This window comes from Papio anubis, chromosome 5 (genome assembly GCF_008728515.1).
Source record: "Papio anubis isolate 15944 chromosome 5, Panubis1.0, whole genome shotgun sequence".
Lineage (NCBI taxonomy): Eukaryota > Metazoa > Chordata > Mammalia > Primates > Cercopithecidae > Papio > Papio anubis.
The window spans coordinates 127,018,538-127,040,014 of NC_044980.1; the positions used below are offsets into that span (position 1 = coordinate 127,018,538).

At 42.3% G+C, this 21,477-nt stretch overlaps 1 protein-coding gene and 1 non-coding gene across 3 annotated transcripts in view; one reads left to right on the forward strand and one right to left on the reverse strand.

The window, feature by feature from the left end:
• Nucleotides 1-21,477, reverse strand: part of CDKL3 (cyclin dependent kinase like 3) — a 145,433-nt gene that overhangs the window by 25,003 nt on the left and 98,953 nt on the right. The window lies entirely within an intron of this gene.
• On the forward strand, nt 5,776-5,906 carry LOC116275144. Its single transcript, XR_004184103.1, has one exon. It is a non-coding gene; the product is annotated as a small nucleolar RNA SNORA9 (small nucleolar RNA).

A 21,477-nucleotide genomic window follows, 5' to 3' on the forward strand; every position in this document is an offset into this window, starting at 1 on the left:
GCCTAGAAGTTACAGGCCACAATGAGCTGTGAGCAGGCCACTGCACTCCAGCCTGGGTGACAAAGTGAGACCCTGTCTCTAAGTAAAAATCTAAAAATAACATTGGAAAAAAGAGTTGCAGAAGAATAGGTACCAAATGATGCCATAATTTCATATATATATAATGCCAAACATGCCTAACAATACAATACGAACCTTTAAGGGTACATGCATATGTCGGTAAAAGTAGGAAGACCAACATAGAAAGGAGTGGTACCAATTTCAGAAATGTGGTTACTAGGGATGCAGGAAGGGGAATACCATGGGGGAGGGTTACACAAAGGGCTTCCACTATTTTTGTAAAGTCTTAGACCTTTTTGTTATTGTTGCTGTTTTATGACAGAGTCTCCATCTTGTGGCGTAGGCTGGAGTGCAGGGTGTGATCATAGCTCACTGTAACCTCCAATTCCTGGGCTCAAGCACCCTCAGCCCCTGAAGTAGCTGGGTCGCACAGTGGCCTACCAAAACTGGATAATTTTTGTATTTTTAGTAATGACCAGGTTTCACCATGTTGCCCAGGCTGGTCTCGAACTCCTGACCTCAAGTGATCCTCCCATCTCAGGGTTCCCAAAGTGCTGGGATTTCAGGTGTGAGCCACTGCACTTGGCCAAGCCTTACACTTTAAATTGGGTCATGGACACATAAGTGATTATATTATCCTCTATATCTTTCTGTATTTATGAAATATTTCATAAGAAAAAATACACAACTAAAATTTTTAAAAAGTGAAACAGAAGGTTACTAATCACCTAGAGGAATGAGTTAGAAGATTCTTGCATTTCTTGTATTGACTACTATGCCCATCTCTTCCCACTGCCTGCCCCACAACCCTGTAGCTTGTAAGATTTGTTTTTGTTAAGATACTATTGTGAAAAATAATATCGACAAAAATACAATTAACATATTTAAAGACTAATAATAAAACAAGTTCCCTTGCACTCTTTTTTTTTTTTTTTTTTTTTGAGATGGAGTCTTTCTCTGTTGCCCAGGCTGGACTGCAGTGGAACAATCTCAGCTCACTGCAACCTCTGCCTCGCGGGTTCAAGTGATTCTCATGCTTCAGCCTCCTGAGTAGCTGGGACTACAGGTGCGTGCCACCATGCATAATTTTTGTATTTTTAGTAGAGACTGGATTTAGCCATGTTGGCCAGGCTGGTCTGGAACTCCTGACCTCAAATGATCCACCTTCCTTGGCCTCACAAAGTTCTGAGATTACAGGCATGAGCCACTGCGCCCAGCCTTCCCTTGCACTCTTGCAAAAATCATGACATTACCAGTAACACTGAGGCTCCAGGTATGCTCTCTCTGATCACATCCCCAACAGACAGGTATGCTGTGCTGAATTTTGTATTTATTATTCCTTGACTTTCTTTATAATCAAAACATACATTGTATATTTTAAAATATATTTAGCTTTGTATGTGTTTAACTTACATATGTGGAACCATAATATGACTTGCTCTTCTTAAGAAAAATGTTTGCGATTTATTCATGTTGATGTATATAGTTCATTCATGTTCGTGTCTGTGTGTATATATATTAATAATATATGACAGTTTATTTATCCAGTCTGTTGTTGATAAACTTTTGGACTATTTCCAGATTTTGCTGTAACAAACAACACTGCTGGGAGCATCCTTACATGCCTTCTGAAGTCCACGTGCAGGACTTTCTCCAGAATAAAAACCAAGGAGAGGAATAGCTGGTCACGGGGTGTGCCCATCTACAATGTACTAGATAATGCCAGGTTGTCTTCCCAATTTACACTCCCACCAGCGGAGTGTGAACATTTCCATTGCTCCACGTCCTCACCAACACTCGGTGTTGACAATGAACTTTTGCCAACTGGGTGAGAATGAAAACTAGAATCTGTGGTTTTAATTTCCATTTCCCTGCTTACTAATAAAGCTGAGGCTCTTTTTTTTTTTTCCATATTTTTGGCCATTCACCTTCTTGCTTTTGTGACATATCAATCTTTTGCTCACTTTTCTTTGGGGTATCTTGTCTTTTTTGTTTGTGGATTTTTAGGAATTCACCATGTGTTTGAGGTATAATTATGTAAGTTACGTAAGTTCTCTAAGTTCCCAGTTGTGACTTGCTTTTTCACTTTTTTACTCTTCTGGTATGAGGAGTAGTCCTAAATTTTAATATAGTTTTTTTTTTCTTTCTGAGATAGAGTCTCCCTTTGTTCCCCAGGCTGGAGCTCTGAGGCACGATCTCAGCTCACTACAGCCTTGACCTTCCTGAGCTCAAGCGATCTTCCCACCTCAGGCACTGGAGGAGCTAGGACTATAGACGTGCACCACTGGGCCCACATACAGTTACATTTGGTCAACAGTTTTTCCTTTTTGCTTTTGCTTTTTGTGTCTTATTTAAGAAAGATGGGCTGGGCGCGGTGACTCACACCTGTAATCCCAGCACTTTGGGAGGCCAACGCAGGCGGATCACCTGAGGTTGGGAGTTTGAGACCAGTCTGACCAACATGGAGAAACCCCGTGTCTACTAAAAATACAAAATTAGCCGAGTGTGGTGGCGCATGCCTGTAATCCCAGCTACTCGGGAGGCTGAGGCAAGAGAATTGCTTGAACCCAGGAGGCAGAGGGTGCAGTGAGCTGAGATCTCACCACTGCACTCCAGCCTGGGCTACAGAGCTAGACTCTCTGTCTCAAAGAAAAGAAAAGAAAAGAAAACAAAAGAAAAGAAAAGAGATATGAGCTGAGTGTGGTGACTCACACCTGTAATCACAGCACTTTGGGAGACCAAGGCAGATGGATCACAAGGTCAGTATCGGGGAAACCAGCCCCCAATATTTCAACGTAGGTTCTTTTCTTTTCTATTTTCCCTAAGTGTCAGCCGGTCTAAGAAATAAAGAGAAAGAATACAAAGAGAGAAATTTTACAGCTGGGCCTCTGCGGGGGACCATCACATATTGGTAGGACCGTGATGGCAACCTCGAGCTGCAAAATCAGCAAGCTTTTATTAGGGATTTAGAAGGGGAGAGAGTGTATGAATAGGGATTGGGTCAGAGAGATCACATGCTTCAAAAGGCAATAAAAGATCACAAGGCAAATGGCAGAGCAAGATCACAAGGCCAGGGCAAAATTAGAATTACCGATGAGGTTCCACGTCGCGCTGGGCACGCATTGTCATTGATAAACATCTTAACAGGAAACAGGGTTCGACAGCAGACAACCGGTCTGACTAGAATTTGCCAGGCTGGAATTTCCTAATCCTAGCAAGCCTGAGGGCACTGCAGGAGACCAGGGTGTATTTCATCTCTTGTCTTCAACTGCGTAAGACAGACAATCCCAGAGTGGCCATTTTAGAGACCTCCCCCTGGGAATGCATTCCTTTCCCAGGGTTATTCTTTTTTTTTTTTTTTTTTGAGACAGAGTCTCGCTCTGTCACCCAGGCTGGAGTGCAGTGGCTGGATCTCAGCTCACTGCAAGCTCCACCTCCCGGGTTTATGCCATTCTCCTGCCTCAGCCTCCCAAGTAGCTGGGACTACAGGCGCCCGCCACCTCGCCCGCCTAGTTTTTTGTATTTTTTAGTAGAGACGGCGTTTCACCGTGTTAGCCAGGATGGTCTTGATCTCCTGACCTCGTGATCCGCCCGTCTCGGCCTCCCAAAGTGCTGGGATTACAGGCTTGAGCCACTGCGCCCGGCCCCCAGGGTTATTCTTTGCTGGGAAAAGAATTCAGTGATATTTCTCTTATTTGCTTTCTGCAAGAAGAGAAATATGACTCTGTTCTGTCCGGCAGTCAGACCTTATGGTTATCTCCCTTGTTCCCTGAAAATTGCTGTTATCCTGCTCTTTTTTAGGATGCGCAGATTTCATATTGTTCAAACACACATGTTTTACAAAAAATGTGTGCAGTTAACACAATCATCACAGGGTCCTGAGGCGACACACATCCTCAGCTTACGAAGGTGACAGGATTAAGAGATTCAAGTAAAGACAGGCATAGGAAATTATAAGAGTATTGATTGGGGAAGTGATAAATGTCCATTAAATCTTCACAATTTATGTTCTTCTGCCACGGCTTCAGCCAGTCCCTCCATTCGAGGTCCCTGACTTCCCGCAACAGATCAGGAATTCAAGATCAGCCTGATCAATATGGTGAAACCCCGTCTCTACTAAAAATACAAAAATTAGTTGGGCGTAGTGGTGGGCACCTGCAGTCCCAGCTGCTTGGGAGGCTGAGGTAGGAGAATTGTTTGAACCTGTGAGGTGGAGGTTGGAGTGAGTTGAGATCGTGCCACTGCACTTCAGCCTGGGCGACAGAAAAACACTCTGTCTGGAAAAAAAAAAAAAAAAAAGAACAAAGTAGAAGCATGTGTCTAACCAGACATCAAGATTCATATTAAAGTTGTAATTAAGACACCATTGAGGCCGGGTGCGGTGGCTCACACCTGTAATCCCAGCACTTTGGGAGGCTCAGGCGGGCGGATCACAAGGTCAGGAGATCAAGACCATCCTGGCTAACATGGTGAAACCCCGTCTCTACTAAAACTACAAAAAATTAGCCGGGTGTGGTGGCGGGCACCTGTGGTCCCAGCTACTCGGGAGGCTGAGGCAGGAGAATGGTGTGGGCCCGGGAGGCGGAGCTTGCAGTGAGCCGAGATCGCGCCACTGCACTCCAGCCTGGGTGACAGAGCAAGACTCCGTCTCAAAAAAAAAAAAAAAAAAAAAGACACCATTGAATTGCTGTAAGGGTAAAAGAGCAGTAGAACTGAATAAAGAGCCTAAAAAAACCCACATATGTACAGAAATTTAATATATGATAGAAATGGTATTGACAATAAGTGGGGAAAGGATAGACTCTTAAATAAATGAGACTGGGACAATTGGTAATCCATATAGAAAAAGAGGAACTAAACTCTTACCTCATACCAAACACAAAAAATAATTTCATATGTATTATGGACTTAAATGCAAATGGAAAACTTTAAGACTTTTAGAAGATATCTTTGGCCGGGCACAGTGGCTCAAGCCTGTAATCCCAGCACTTTGGGAGGCCAAGGCCGGCAGATCACCCAAGGTCACGAGTCTGAAAGAGCCCAGAGGATAGTTTTATTTGTATTTGAACTTTATCTAACTGGAAACATACAGTAAATACGTAAATGGGGCCAAGCGTGGTGGCTAATGCCTGTAATCCCAACACTTTGGGAAGCCGAGGTGAGCAGATCACCTGAGGTTGGTAGTTCAAGACCAGCCTGACCAGCATGGAGAAACCCCGTCTCTACTAAAAATACAAAATTATCCAGGTGTGGTGGCACACGCCTATAATCCCAGCTACTGGGGAGGCTGAGGCAGGAGAATTGCTTGAACCCAGGAGGCAGAGGTTGCGGTGAGTCAAGATCGTGCTATTGCACTCTAGCCTGGGCAACAAGAGCAGAACTCCATCTCAAAAAACAAAAAACAAAACCAAAAAAACCCCCTAACCTTTAGTGACAGATGTCAGATACTGGTTTCCTTTGATGGGAGGCACTGGCTGAAAGGAGGATAAGGGGTGATGTAATTATTTCATATCTTGCTTTGGGGGGTGGTTACATGGGTATATTTAATTGCTACAATTGATAAAGCTAAATAGTTAGGGCCCCCTTGCATTTTATTTTATATAAGTTTACGTCTTTAAAGGAAAACATATTGTTAATAAAATGAATAGACAGACACACCACGAATTGTGAGATAGTATTTGCAGTGCATGTGTGTGACAAAAGACTTGTATCCCGTAGCAAGCCTCCAGCATGCTTGGGTCTGTGGTGACCCTATGCATTCCTTCAGTGCTTGCTAGAACAGTTTTGAAATGGTTTGAGACCTTGCCCTTCTATCCAGAGCAAGGTTATAAAAATTTTAGACAATGACTTGCTCCCTCCTGGATCTGGTGTGCTGGGCCTTGTATAGATCTGCACCATCTAATGTGGCAGCCACTTGGCATACATGATTAAATTAAATTTGGAGTTCTATTACATTTTCACACTAGCCACATTTCAGGTGGCCAGTAGCCACAGGTGGCCAGTGGCGACCATATTGGACTGCACAGATTAGAGGGCATTTCTGTCGCTGTGGAAGTTGTTTTGGACAATTCTGGTGTGAAAGGTGAATGGAATCCTGAGTGTTTGCTATGCTCCAGGCTCAGTACAAATTTTATTTTATTACACACTTAAAGCAAAAGCCTTATAAAAAGTTGAGGATGAAGCCAAGAGAGGTGGTAAGGGTAGGAGCTGAAACAGTGGAGAGGAATAACAGGGAACAGTCCTGCCCTGAGAGATTCATGGAACAGGATATTTACAAGGCAAAGCAAAGAGAACCAGAGTCTCAGTTCTGCAGAGGGGCTGAGTGCCCCGGGAGCTAGTGAAGGGTGAGGTCAATGTGTACTCATCTTAAAGGAAAAACTCATGGAAGAGGAAGGTGCTAATGTTGTTGAACACCTATTTTGTGCCAAACCTCTTAATTCTTGTTTTAAATCTTTGAGGTATCACCATGAGGTTGTTTTTAAGTTCAGTACAGATGAGGAGCCCAAGGTCAGAATTATGTGTCTAGGGTTGCCCAGCCACAAACCGGCAGATCAGAGTTTGATGCCAGGCCTCTCTAACCCTGCAGCCTGAGTGGAATATAGAAGCTGGTGGGAAGTTTGGGTGGGAAGGAGATGGATGCCTTAAAGTTATTGTCTTGGTGTTAGGTGTGTTAAAGGATTGACTGGGATGGGAAGAGTGTTGCTGGCTTGGGCATAGCACAAGCAGCACAGCTCCTGTGTTCCTTTGGGTGGTGGGGTCACCTCTCTTAAAGGTAGAGGCTTCTAGCTGATTCTGTCTTTTCAGGCCAGGAACAGTTGCTGAACACCCCAGGCCTGCTGAGGTCCCTCCTTGAGTCTCATGTTCAAGCAGTCTTTGTCTATGAAACTGGGAGGCGACCTTGTTAGCTGCCAGTTCCTGACAGCCACCTCTCACCAGTGGCTCCACTCTGTGTCCCTGACCCAGCACATGGCACAAGAGTGCCTGCCATCCCTCAGTGTTTCTACAGCAGCAATCCCGAGATGCCGGAGCTAGAGGGGACCTGACCTGAGAGAAGATACCTTCAGTGACTGCCAGGCTGTTCCTTGGAACCTGTGCAGAGATGAAGGCTGCCTGTGTTAACACACCTAGTGAGAAGTGGAGCTGAATTTGAATGCAAGTCTAGGCAACTTAATTGAGCAAGTTTGAAACCTTGCTTGCTGCCCTTCTGGAAGGAGTCAGGAATTTCCAGTTCTGGGCCTGGGCTGTGGGTCTGACAGACCTCTGGCCCTAGGTTTGGGTGCCAGGTTCTCCACTTCCAGAATAAGAAGCTTTGCTGTGCAGCAGGACCTGGGCCCTTCTGGTATCTCCTGAATGAAAAACAAGGGATATTTAATAAATGTGGATTTAAATATTTTTAAAAAAGACTTGTATTCTGAGTGTATCAGGAACCACTAACAATTAACAACAACAACAAAAATCCAATTTAAAATGTACAAGGTATTTGAACAAACAAAAAAGACATAAGAATGGCCAGTAAGCATGTGAAAGGGTGCTCAACATCATTGTTCATTAGGAAAATGCAAATTAAAACTTTGCTTTAAAAAAAAGCTTCACCCACTAGAATGGATAAAGTGATAATACCAGATGTTTATAAAGCTATGGAACAACTGGAACTCTCAGTCTTTCCTGGTGAGAGTATAAACAATTATCTCACCTTAGAGAACTGTTTGGTAATTTTCCATAAATTTAAACATACATTTTCCCTATGACCACACAATTCTACTTCTAAATATTTTTCCAAAGATAATGAAGGCATAGATCCACAAAAAGACTTGTGCAAAAAAGTTCATGGCAGCCTTAATCATAATAATTGAAACAACTCAAATGTGCATCAACTAGAGACTGGATAAAGAAACTGTATTATAGTAATGCACTAGAACATGACATAGCTATAAGAAGTTAACAAATGGCAGTAACCCCAGCACTTCGGTAAACCAAGGCAGGATGATCACTTGAGCCCAGGAGTTTGAGTCCAGCATGGGTAACATGGTGAGAACCCATCTCTACAAAAAACAAAAACGTTGGTCAGGCGGTGGCTCACACCTGTAATCCCAGCACTTTGGGAGGCCAAGGTGGGAGGATCACAAGGTCAGGAGATTGAGACCATCCTGCCTAACACGATGAAATCCTGTCTCTACTAAGCTACTACAGAGGCTGAGACAGGAGAACGGTGTGAACCCAGGAGGCAGAGCTTGCAGTGAGCCGAGATTGCGCCACTGCACTCTGGCCTGGGCGACACAGCCAGACTCCATCTCAAAAAAAAAATTCTTTAAAATGAAGGTAAAATAAAGACATGTATAGGAAAATACAAATGACTGGATTTGTCATCATATAGTCTGCATTAAAGGGAATACTACAGGGTATTTTTTAGACAGAAAAAAATGACCCCAGTGTAAGCTTGAAAATGCAGGGAGGAATAAATAGTAACAAAAGAGTAAATGTTAACTGTCTAAAACAATAATAATGTTTTAATATATGTATTATTATATGTATTATTATATGTTTATTATATGATTAATACATGTAAAATTAAAATACATGACATCATTAGCACATAAATAGGGAAAGAAGCAAATAAGTATTCTAAGGTCTTTTCATTATCTAGAAGGAGTAAAATACCAATTTTATTAAACTCTGGTAAGTCACAGACGCATGTGACAAAAATCTGCAGATAATTGTCAAATATATATCTCTCATAACAAACTGATAAAGGGAAATATTGAATAACAAAAATACTCAACTATTTTTTTAAGAAAGCAGTAACAGAGAAAGGAAAACAGAATACATGGAACAAATAGAAAGTAAATAGCTAGGTGGTAGATTTAAAACCAAACATATAAGTAACTATATTAAATAAAAAAGATTCCAAATAAAATGCTCCAAATAAAAGACAGAGATGGTCATACTGGATAGAAAATGTAAAACCTAACCATATATTGCTTATAAAATAACCATTTATATGAAATACAAATATGTAGGAATATTCAAAGTAAAAGAAAACAAAAATAGTTACTATACAAACTCTAAACAAAACACGTAGCTATATTAATAACAGATGAAGTAGACTGTAATGTGAGAAGCATTACTAGAAATGAGACATATTTCATAATGAAAAAATGGTACGATTCACCAGAAAAATGCAACAAACCTAAACTGCCTGCACCTAATAACATAGCCTTAAATGTATATTAAAAACTGATAGAATTAAACGAAGAAGTAGACAAATCCACAATAGTACTAGAAGATTTTAACACATAACCCTCAATAACAAATAAACAGGACACATGCCAAAGAATCAGATACGGTATAAAGATTTAAACAACACAATTAACACTCTTGAACTGACACCTATAGAATATTGCACCCAATAATTACAGAATTATTTTTAAGTTCAAAAATTTACTATATGTTGGCACATAAAACAAATCAATACACTTCAAAGGAATGAAATAATACAGAGGGATTCTCTGACCACACTCTAATTAAGCTAAATATTAATTTCAAAAACTTCCATGTGCTTGGAAACTGAGAATTACATTTCCAAAAAACTCATAAAGTAGATATCATATTGGAAATTGGAAAAACATTTTACTAAATAACACTACATATAAAAACACGTGATACAGCTAAAGCTGTGCTTAGAAGTAAATTTATGCATTTAAAATGCTCCGCCTTTCGCTCCCTGACAGCCGCCATCATGGGTCACATGCATGCTCCCTGGAGGGACTCTGCCCTATCACCGCAGCATCCCCACCTGGCTGAAGTTGATATGTGATGACATGAAGGAGCAGATTTACAAACTGGCCAAAAAGGGCCTGACTCCCTCACAAATCAGTGTGATCCTGAGAGACTCACATGTGTTGCACAAGTATGTTTTGTGACAGGCAATGAAATCTCCGCTCTGCCGCCCAGGCTGGAGTGCAGTGGCCGGATCTCAGCTCACTGCAAGCTCCGCCTCCCGGGTTTAGGCCATTCTCCTGCCTCAGCCTCCCGAGTAGCTGGGACCACAGGCGCCCGCCACCTCGCCCGGCTAGTTTTTTGGGTTTTTTTTGTTTTTTGTTTTTTTTTTTAGTAGAGACGGGGTTTCACCGTGTTAGCCAGGATGGTCTCGATCTCCTGACCTCGTGATCTGCCCGTCTCTGCCTCCCAAAGTGCTAGGATTATAGGCTTCAGCCACCGCGCCCAGCCCTTAAGAATTCTTAAGTCCAAAGGACTTGCTCTTGATCTCCCTGATGATCTGTACCATTTAATTAAGAAAGCAGTTGCTATTTGAAAGCATCTCGAACAAAACAGAAAGGATAAGGATGCTAAATTATGTCTGATTCTGATAGAGAGCCAGATCACCATTTGGCTAGATATTTGTAAGACCAAGTGAATCCTCCCTCCCAATTGGAAATATGAATCATCAACAGCCTCTGTCCTGCTCGCATAAATCTGTCTATGTACTCAAGCAGTAAAATGATTGTTTAACTAAAAACAAATTAATAAATAAAATGCTTCTGAGAAAAAAACAATGGCTGATAGTCAATGATTTAAATTGGAAAATAAACAGAATCTAAAGACATTAGAAGAAAAAAAAGATAGGAACAGACATTAATACCACAGCAAACAAATATACACTAGAGAAAATCACTTCATTGAAAAGACAATTAGATAAATTATTGGTATAAAAAAATTAGAAAAAACACAAGTTACTAAGTTCAAGAATGAAAAGGGGCTAAGGATGATGGCTCGTGCCTATAATCACAGCTACTTGGGAGGCTCAGGCAGAAGGCTCAGACGGGATGATAGCTTGAGGCCAGGAGCTTAAGATCAGCCTAGGCAACATAGTGAAACCCATATCAAAAAGAAATAAGAAAAAAAAATCTGGGCATGGTAACATATGCCTGTAGTCCCAGCTACTTGGGAGGCTGAGGCAGGAGGATTACTTGAGCCCAGGAGTTTGAGGCTGCAGTAAACAATGATAGTGCCACTGCACTCTAGCCTCGGTGACAGAGCAGGAAGTGGGGGAAGAACTTCGCTAGAATCTTATCAACTTTTACAAAATAGTAAGGTGGTGTTATAAACAACTGTATACTGATAAATTTTCAATTTTAAGTGAAATGTCTGTAGATTATACATTTACATCTCTCATTTATTCCTGATATTGTTAAACTGTGTTTCTGTATTTCTTGACCAGTTTAGTAAGTTTATCTTTTTTTTTTTTTTCTTGTGATGGAGTTTCCCTCTGTTGCCCAGGCTGGAGTGCAACGGTGCAATCTTGGCTCACTGCAAGCTCCGCCTCCCGGATTCAAGTGATTCTCCTGCCTCAGCCTCCCGAGTAGCTGGGACTACAGGCATGTGCCACCATGCCCGGCTAATTTTGGATTTTTTTTTTTTTCAGTAGAGACGGGGTTTCTTCATGTCGGTCAGGTTGATCTCAAACTCCCGACCTCAGGTGATCTGCCCGCTTCAGCCTCCCAAAGTGCTGGGATTACAGGCGTGAGAGCCACTGTGCCCAGCCCCTAAGTTTATCATTTTTTTTCATTCTTTTCAATCATCCAACTTTTTGGTTGTGTTGATTTTACTCTAGTTAGTGTTTTCTATTTCACTGAATTCTTTCCTTTATTCTTTCTTTCTTTCTTTCTATTTACTATAGGTTTCATTTGTTCTTTTCTAGACTTTTCTTTTTTTTTTTTTAAACCTTTTAAAGTTAAAGATTAGGTCATTAAATTTAGATCTTTCTTCTTTTCTTTTCTTTTTTTTTTTTTTAAGACGGAGTCTCCCTCTGCCGCCCGGGCTGGAGTACAATGGCGTGATCTCGGCTCACTGCAATCTCTGCCTCCTGGGTTCAAGCAATTCTCCTGCCTCAGCCTCCTGAGTAGCAGAGACTACAGGCGCATGCCACGACGCCTAGCTAATTTTTTTGTATTTTCAGTACAGATGGGGTTTCACCGTGTTAGCCAGGATGGTCTCGATCTCCCGACCTCATGATCCACCCTCTTTGGCTTCCCAAAATGCTCGGATTACAGGTGTGAGCCATCACACCCGGCCCTGATCTTTCTTCTTTTCTAATATAAGCATTCAAAGCCATACATTTCTCAAAGCACTGCTTTGGCTGCATTCTAAAAATTTTGATATGTTGTGCTTTCATTATCATTCAGTTCAAAATATTTGCTAATATTCCTGGTGTTTTTTCTGTAATGCATAGATTATTTAGAATTGATTGTTTAGTTTCCAAATATTTGGGGATTTTCTAAACATTGTATTGTTATTAATTCTAATTTGATGCCATTGTGGTCACAAAATATATTCTATATGATTTCAATCCTCGTATATTTATTGAGACTTGTTTTATGGCTCAGAATATGGTCTATCTTAGTAAGTGTAACATTTGCACTTGGAAAAAATGTGTATTGTGCCATTGTTGGGTATCATGTTCTATAAATGCCAGTTAATCAAAGTTGGTTGAAAGTATTGTTCAGCTCATCTGTGTTTTTTTGTTTTGTTTTGTTTTTGTTTTTTGAGACAGTCTCACTCTGTTCCAAAGGCTGGAGTGTAGTCACACAATCTCAGCTCACCTCTGCCTTTCGGGTTCAAGTGATTCTTGTACCTCAGCCTCCTGAGTAGCTGGGATTACAGGTGCATGCCACCACACCCTGCTAATTTTTTGTATTTTTAGTAAAAACAGGGCTTCACTGTGTTGGCGAGGCTGGTCTCGAACTCCTGGTCTCAAGTGATCCATTCATTTGGCCTCCCAAAGTGCTAGGATTAATAGGCATGAGCCACCGCACCCAGCCAGATAACCTATGTCTTTTTATTTTTTAGATGGAGTCTCACTCTGTCACCCAGGCTGGAGTACAATGGCGCAATCTTGGCTCACTGCAACCTCTGCCTCCCAAGTTCAAGTGATCCTCCTGCTTCAGATTCCCAAGTAGCTGGGACTACAGGCACACGCCACCACAGCCGGCTGATTTTTGTATTTTTTAGTAGAGATGGGGTTTCACCATGTTGGCCAGGCTGGTCTTGAATTCTTGATCTCAGGTGATCTGCCCACCTCGGCCTCCCAAAGTGCTGGGATTACAGGCATGAGCCATTGCACCCAGTCACCTATGTCTTTTTTTTTTTTTTTTTTTTTTTGAGACGGAGTCTCGCTCTGTTGCCCGGGCTGGAGTGCAGTGGCCGGATCTCAGCTCACTGCAAGCTCCGCCTTCCAGGTTTACGCCATTCTCCTGCCTCAGCCTCCCGAGTAGCTGGGACTACAGGCGCCCGCCACCTCACCCGGCTAGTTTTTTTGTATTTTTTAGTAGAGACGGGGTTTCACGGTGTTCGCCAGGATGGTCTCGATCTCCTGACCTCGTGATCCGCCCGCCTCGGCCTCCCAAAGTGCTGGGATTACAGGCTTGAGCCATCGCGCCCGGCCAACCTATGTCTTTACTAATTTTCTGTTTACTTGTTCTATCAGTTATTGAGAGAAGAGTATTGAAATCTCAACTATATTTGTGGATTGTCTATCAGTAGTTGCTTTACATATTTTAAAGCTCTGGTATTAAATGCATACACATTTAAAACTGTTATATTTTCATAGTGCACTGACCCTTTTATCATGAAATTTCTCTTTATCCCTGGTATACCTCATTTAAAAATCTACTTCATCTAAGAATGTAGTCACTCTAGCTCTCTTATTATCACTGTTGGCATCCTTTTTCTATCCTTGTAACCTGTGTATTCATATTTATAGTGTGTTTCTTATAGCATATAGTTGGATATTGCTTTTTTTTCCCCCAGTTAGACAATCTTTGTCCTTGTCATTGGAGTATTTGAACCATTTATATTTAATGTAATTATCTATGTAGTTAGGATATAGCATCTGTTTTCTCTTCCCTTTGATGTGCTGCTTCCCTATGGATAGAGTACCATTCTGTCTCTACTGTTGGTTCATTAGCTATACCCCTTTTGCTTTATGTCTTTTGTTTTGTTTTGTTTTGTTTTTTGACAGAGTCTTCCTCTGTTGCCCCAGCTAGAGTACAGTGGCATGATCTCTGCTCACTGCAACCTCCACCTCCCGGGTTCAAGTGATTCTTGTGTCTCAGCCTCCCAGGTAGCTGGGACTACAGGTGTGTCCCACCATGCCCAGCTAACTTTTGTATTTTTAGTAGAGAAGGGGTTTTGCCACGTTGGCCAGGCTGATCTCAAATTCCTGGACTCAAGCAATTCCCTGCCTCAACCTCCCAAAGTGCTGGGATTACAGGTGTGAGCCACCACTCCCAGCCCCATGTGGATTTTTTTTTTAATATTCCATTTATTTTCTCATTATGTTAATGTTGTCCTTTAAATCCTGTTCTAAAGTTGTTGTAAAGCCCTTGCCTGCTAATTCCATTATCATTTCTTTATCTCCTTCTATTGAATCATTTAAAATTGTCATTGTAGGTCACATATTTTCTGGGTTGTTTTATTTTAATTTAATTTAATTAATTTATTTTTAGATACAGTTTCACTCTGTTGCTCAGGCTGGAGTGCAGTGGAGCAATCTTGGCTCACTGCAACCTCTGCCTCCCAGGTTTAATCCTCCCATCTCAGCCTCTTGAGTAGCTGGTACTACAGGCATGCACCACATGCCCAGCTAATTTTTGTATTTCTTATAGAGACAGGGTTTCGCCATGTTGCCCACGTTGGTCAAACGATCTGCATGCCTCAGCCTCCGAAAGTGCTGGAATTATAGGAGTGACCCACTGCATCCGGCTGCTGGATTGTTTTCAAGTCTAGACATTTTTTTTTTTTTTTTTTTTTTTGAGATGGAGTCTCGCCCTTGTTGCCCAGGCTGGAGGCAATGGCGTGATCTTGGCTCACTGCAACCTCCACCTCCCGGGTTCAAGCAATTCTCCTGCCTCAGCCTCCCAAGTAGCTGGGATTACAGGTGCCTGCCACCATGCCCAACTAATTTTTGTATTTTTAGTAGAGATGGGGTTTCACTATGTTGGCCAGGTTGATCTTGAACTCCTGACCTCAGGTGATCCACCCACCTCGACCTCCCAAAGTACTGGGATTACAGACGTGAGCCACCGTGCCCAGCTTTTTTGTTTGTTTTTTGTTTTGTTTGTTTGTTTTTGTATATGGAGCCTTGCTCTGTTGCACAGCCTGGAGTGCAGTGGTGCAATCTCAGTTCACTGTAACCTCCGCCGCCCTGGTTCAAGCGATTCTCCTACCTCAGCCTCCCAAGTAGCTGGGATTACAGATGCCTACCAATATGCCTGGCTAATTTTTATATTTTTAGTAGAGACAGGGTTTCGCCATATTGGCCAGGCTGGTCTCAAACTCCTGACCTCAAGTGATCTGCCTGCCTCAGCCTCCCAAAGTGCTGGGATTACAGGCATGAGCCACCACATCCAGCCAATTATAGTAATTTTTTCTTTGGGTGGCAGGCTTATAACACTTACATGATTGTTAGAATTTTTAAAATTTCCTTTAAAGAAGTTAGAATTTGTTTTGACAAGCCATTGAGTTACTTGCAGATCACCTTGGTCCCTAAGAGTCTTTTTTTTTTTTTTTGAGACAGAGTCTCACTCTGTTGCCCAGGCTGGAGTGCAGTGGCACAATCTCAGCTCACTGCAACCTCTACCTCCCAGGTTCAAGCAATTCTCCTGCCTCAGCCTCTTGAGTAGCTGGGACTACAGGCACACGCCACCAAGCCCAGCTAATTTTTGTATTTTTAGTAGAGATAGGGTTTCACTATGTTGGCCAGGCTGGTCTTGAACTCCTGACCTCGTGATCCACCTGCCTCAGCCTCCTAAAGTGCTGGGATTACAGGCATGAGCCACCGTGCCTGGCCAAGAGTCTTGTTTTTAAGCTGTGTAAGAGCATATTTAAAAGGCCTTTTATCGTAAGATAGTTTAGCCCTACTACAAAGATATGATATGGGGTCTCTACTAAATGCCCTGGCTGTTCAAAAATATCTCTACACAGTAGATGGCAGAAACTGGAGTTGCTCCTAGCCCTGTGGGATCTCTGACAATTATTTTACTTATAGATCCCTGGGAGATATTCTTTGACTGGCCTTGTAAATTTCATCCTATATATGGCTTATCAGTTTGAGTACTCCAAAAAATAGATACCAAGAAGGGGGTTCTAAGACATTATAATGTTGTAGGGAAAAATGGGAAGGGAGCCAGGGGAAGCTAAGAGAATCATATAATTGCAATGCAGGTTTGACCCTTTTGAAAGAGAAAAGAAAGGAAAGTTGAGTGGAAGACATTTAGACTGCACTGCAGTTCTAAGGAAGTTTGGAAATCTGATGGGGAATCCTTAAGCCAAAGTCTCCCATCGGAGGCATTCTCCTTTTCTCAGCAATAGGCCTACCTTCATATGCCTGAAAGTCATTAGATGGGAGTTAACACATGGGAAACATGGCCTTACTGCAAATGTGGAGATGGATTTCAGAGTGCAGCAGCTGGGCCCATTAGTCAAGTATGTTCTTAACAGTCAGATATATTAGAGACACATTTTTTTAGGCGACCAAATATTCACGCCTTCCATCAAACAGATATACATCTCCTCAAAATTTGGAGACAGGCTCCTCCATGATGCCTATTATCCTTTCTTCCTGGGGGGAAACTAAGAATAGAGAGAATGATGAGACAAACTACAGTCCTCGTCACTGCAGTTGATCTAAGCACTGCACTTGGTCTTCACCCTCTCCTTCCTCCAATGATTCATTCTGAATTGCCTCACTCATAGCCATCATTTCAGCAGGTCTTGGTGCCTTACCTAGTGGTGTGACCAAACTTCCATTCCTGGGAAACCTGAACTCTTAGTAATCATACCCTTTTCAGTCTCAGGTTGCTACATGTGTTCATTCACAGTTACAGTGGTTCAAGGGAATAACAGGAGATACTCAAATGGATAATGGGTTGGACACATTTGCCATCCTTCCCCCTTCATGTAACAGTGGTCCTACTTCCTCCTGCTGATCAAGGCCAATTACCCCTCCCAGTATGGTGACTTCTTTTCTTGCCTGCTACACCCCGGACACAAAGAATTCAAAATGCCATTGTGGAAATCGTAACTTTACGTTAAATGGAACTCTTGCTGTGTGTGACCTCTAGCAAGATTGTGCCCCTTTTGGAAACCAAGAACTCCAATTCTGTCAAAGTCCAGGGTTGCAAGGATGAGAAGTACAAAATCTCCCAGGTGGGACATGAATTCCCATTTTGGGAGTGATAATAAGAGGAGCCACTCCTGCTTCCATGCCCTGACTCCCAGACCCATGTGTTTCTCCCCCTGGGGATATGGTATCCTATAAAAGTCTCTGCATATATATCCTGCATCCGGAAGATTGGCACATTATCTTTTCAGAATATTTCCTCTGAGCTAGCACTTCATCTGTACTTACAAAGGCTGGTCCAGTGTTCTATAAGGCTGGCTGCTTTAGGATGGTACATGTGATATTCCCAGTGAATCCCATGGTCATGAAACTACTCCACACCCTCTTCACTGTAAAGTGGTTGGATGCTATGTTGTGTGGAATTCCATGCCTATGAATTATTCTGTAAGCCCCAGAGAAGCTGATAATCTTTAGACAGGAAGTATAAGACCATACTCAGAATAAGTATCTATACCTGGTGAAGATAAAACTCTTGCTCTTTTGGGTTAGAAGAAGCCTGATATACTTGACTTGGCACCAACTAGCTGATTGGTCTCTTCAGAGAACAGTGCTATGTCTGGGGTTCAACATTAGTCTCTGTTGCTATAGTTTTCAGTGTCCAAATCTTCAATCTCATTTCACCAGTCCTTGGTGAATGATGTGTCCTCTGGGTCCTCCCATGATTCTCTGGTTAGACTTCTGGTCTTACATTACACATCTATTCCAGCATGCCTACTTCCCTCAGCCTCTTCATCCTTTCCTATGCCATCTGTAAGGGCAACTCAGGCATTTCCACTTCCCTGAGTGTTAGCCACAGCATTTTCCAAGCTTCTAAAATCCACCTCAGCAGTGAATTTGCCTTATCCCCTACGGTCCTTGCAAGGGTGTTAAATCCCATGTCCTGAGATAGTACTCCCAAGTAGAAGAATTCTTGCTTATCTATGCTTACGTTCTAGTCCCCTTGATCAAACACCCTAAAAATCTAATTCCAAGGATACATTCCTGCCTTCTGCTAGTATGCTAGCTAATTCTTGCAATTCTTTTGATATAAGTCTCTTTTCTTCCCTTAACAGGCCCAGCATGTTTTCAACAAAGTTATGCTGAAATTTAACCTAAGTTATTGATTTGGCAGCGAAACGTCAGAGTGCTACTGAGATGAGCACCTGTGGCATCATACAGCAAAATATAAGTGTTAGTTCTTACAAGGGAAAAATGAGCCATCTCTGCAAGCCCAGACAGTTCAAGGGCTGCAGTGCCAGCATTCTTAGGGGCATTCAACCTGATGTCCCCATTCCATGTTTCAGGGTCCCAGGTTATCCCCACTAGGTCCTGACCTTTGTATAATAGGCCTGCTGGGCATTCAAATGTGTCATGTCTCTGAAGTTCTGCAACTCTAACAATTAGATCTTCATCCTACTGCTCACATGTGCCTGCTCTTCCACTGCAGTACATAAGGAGCTCTTTGTAAGATGATACCACGAAACCATCTGGCTTAGCCATTAATTGCTCAAGAGCTTTCAGTTTCTGATTATTCCACTGCAAGGCATCAATACAACTCAGCAGTAACCAATTCACCCACATTTGGAGGTAATCTCCTTCCTCCCCCAAAATCTTTCTCTGCCTGCATCAGCACACCTTACACAGAATTTCCCTCTACCACATCATTTTCCAAGTCACCACTGAAATCTTTAGTTGCTGAGCTCCGGTTTATGCTAGTGTCTATCCATGTCCTACGTACCAGTCAGAATGATGTTCTCTTTGCCTGCCAGGAGGTGAGTGAGCCAGTCCCAGATCCCATCTTACTGCCTATTTTCTTGGACCACTCTTGGTACCACTTGTGTTAGCTCAAGTCCCCTGAGAAACAGATGGCAAGAGATTAGATATGCAAGAGATTTACTGGGAGAAATACCTGTGAGAAAACTGGGAAAGGAGCCAGGGGAATCTAGGAAAGGCATCAGACTGTAATGTATGCCTGACCTTTATGAAGGAAAGAAAAGAAAGGTTGAGTGGAAGCAACTTACACTGCAGTGCAATTCTAAGGAAGTTTGGCAATGCCAGTGAAGAATCTTTCAGCCAAAATTTTGAGTTTCACACCTTCCAAGAATGGGCCTTCCTCAGTATCTCTGTGCCTAGTCACTGACTGTAAGCAGCAGCCATAGGAAGATTCCTTAGTATGAACATGGTGATGAATTTCAAAATGCAGCAACTGGGCCGATAGGTCAAAATTACATTCCCTGCAGTTGAAGGTCTGAGAGATCTATTTTCATGGCTGCCACAATTGCACAGATTAATAGTCAACCAAAGACTGGAGGGTAACCCATGCAGACTTTTGAGCACCTTCTCTATATGTAGAGCTTTTCTCTTCTCTAGTACTCTGCCTTGCAAATTCTAGCCACCTTGGCCTCCCCAAGCTTCTATCCCTACTTCATCAACTCAGCAAAGCTGCCAGGCTCGCCTTGGGTTATGCCATCCTGTGCTGCGGTCCAGAAATTGCCTTTAAGCAAAAAGCCTATGTGATCATAGTGCTTACCTCATTCATTTTCCATCTGTAAGGGACTATGGTCCTGCGCTGGCTGTTGCCCAATGTCTAAGGCATTGTTTCAGATACTTTTTTCCATTATCCTAGCTTTTACAAAGGAAGAGTATCATGCCAGTTGCTCCATCATGGACAGAAGTCAAAGCTCCTCAGTTTTCTCTGGTGTGTGTTTGTTTTAAATTTCATTATTTTTTACTTTTATCTATTTATTTCTCTCTGGGTTTAATTTGCTGTTCTTTTACTCACTTCTTGAAATACAAGCTTGGATCACTGATATTAACCTTCCTTCTTTTCTAGCATATGCACTTAAAGCTACACATTTCCATCCAACCACTGTTTTAACTATATCTCAGAAGTTTTGATATGTCATATTTTCATTATTATTCAGTTTCACATACTTTCTAATTTCTATTGTGATCTCTTTTTTAATTAATGGATTACTTAGAAGTGTACTGCTTAATTTCCATTTTCTAATTAGTTTTCATAATTCATTTCTACCTTAAGACTATTGTGGTCAGAGAGTACATTCCGAGTGCTTCCAATCTTCTGAAACTTTGTTGAAGCTGGCTTTACTGTCAAATTTGATAAATTCACCTGTATACTAAAAACAATGTATATTCTAGCTGGGCATTTTGCCTCATGCCTGTAATCCCAGCACTTTGAGAGGCTGTAACGAGAGGATCACTTGAGGCGAGGAGTTCAAGACCAGCCTGGGCAACATAATAAGACCCTGTCTCTACAAAAAATTTTAAAAAAAATAACTGGGCACTGGTGGTGTGTGCCTGTAGTCCTAACTAGTTGGGAGGCTGAAGTAGGAGGATTGCTTGAGCCCAGGAATTCAAGGCTACAGTGAGGTATGATCATGCCATTGCACTCCAATCTGGGCATCAGAGTAAGACCCTGTCTCTATAAAAAAATTTTTAAGGCCGGGCGCGGTGGCTCATGCCTGTAATCCCAGCACTTCGGGAGGCCAGGGTGGGTGGATCACGTGAGGTCAGGAGTTTGAGACCAACCTGGCCAACATGGTGAAACCCTGTCTCTACTAAAAATACAAAAATTATCCAGGCATAGTGGTGCATGCCTGTAATCCCAGCTACTCAGGAGACTGAGGCAGGAGAATCACTTGAACCTGGGAGGTGGAGGTTGCAGTGAGCTGAGGTCATGCCATTGCACTCCAGCCTGGGCAATAATAATAAAACTCCATCTCAAAAAAAAATATTTTTAATATATAGTCTTTTTTGTTTGTTTGTTTTTGAGACAGAGTCTCGCTCTGTCACCCAGGCTGGAGTGCAGTGGTACAATCTTGGCTCACTGCAAGCTCCACCTCCCCAGTTCACGCCATTCTCCTGCCTCAGCCTCCTGTGTAGCTGGGACTACAGGCACCCGCCACCATACCCAGCTAATTTTTTGTATTTTTAGTAGAGACGGGGTTTCACCATGTTAGCCAGGATGGTCTCGATCTCCTGACCTCGTGATCCGCCCGCCTCGGCCTCCCAAAGTGCTGGGATTACAGGTGTGAGCCACCGTGCCCGGCCCTAATATGTAGTCTTATCCTCAGTGCAGTGTTCTATTATGTCAACAGACTCAAGTTTATTGTGTTATTTTGATTTTTATGTCATTACTGATTTATCATGTGCTTGTTTTATCAACTATTGAAAGGTGTGTTAAATCCACCTTATTAATGTTGATTTGTCTATATTCTCCTCTTAATTCTGTCCATTTT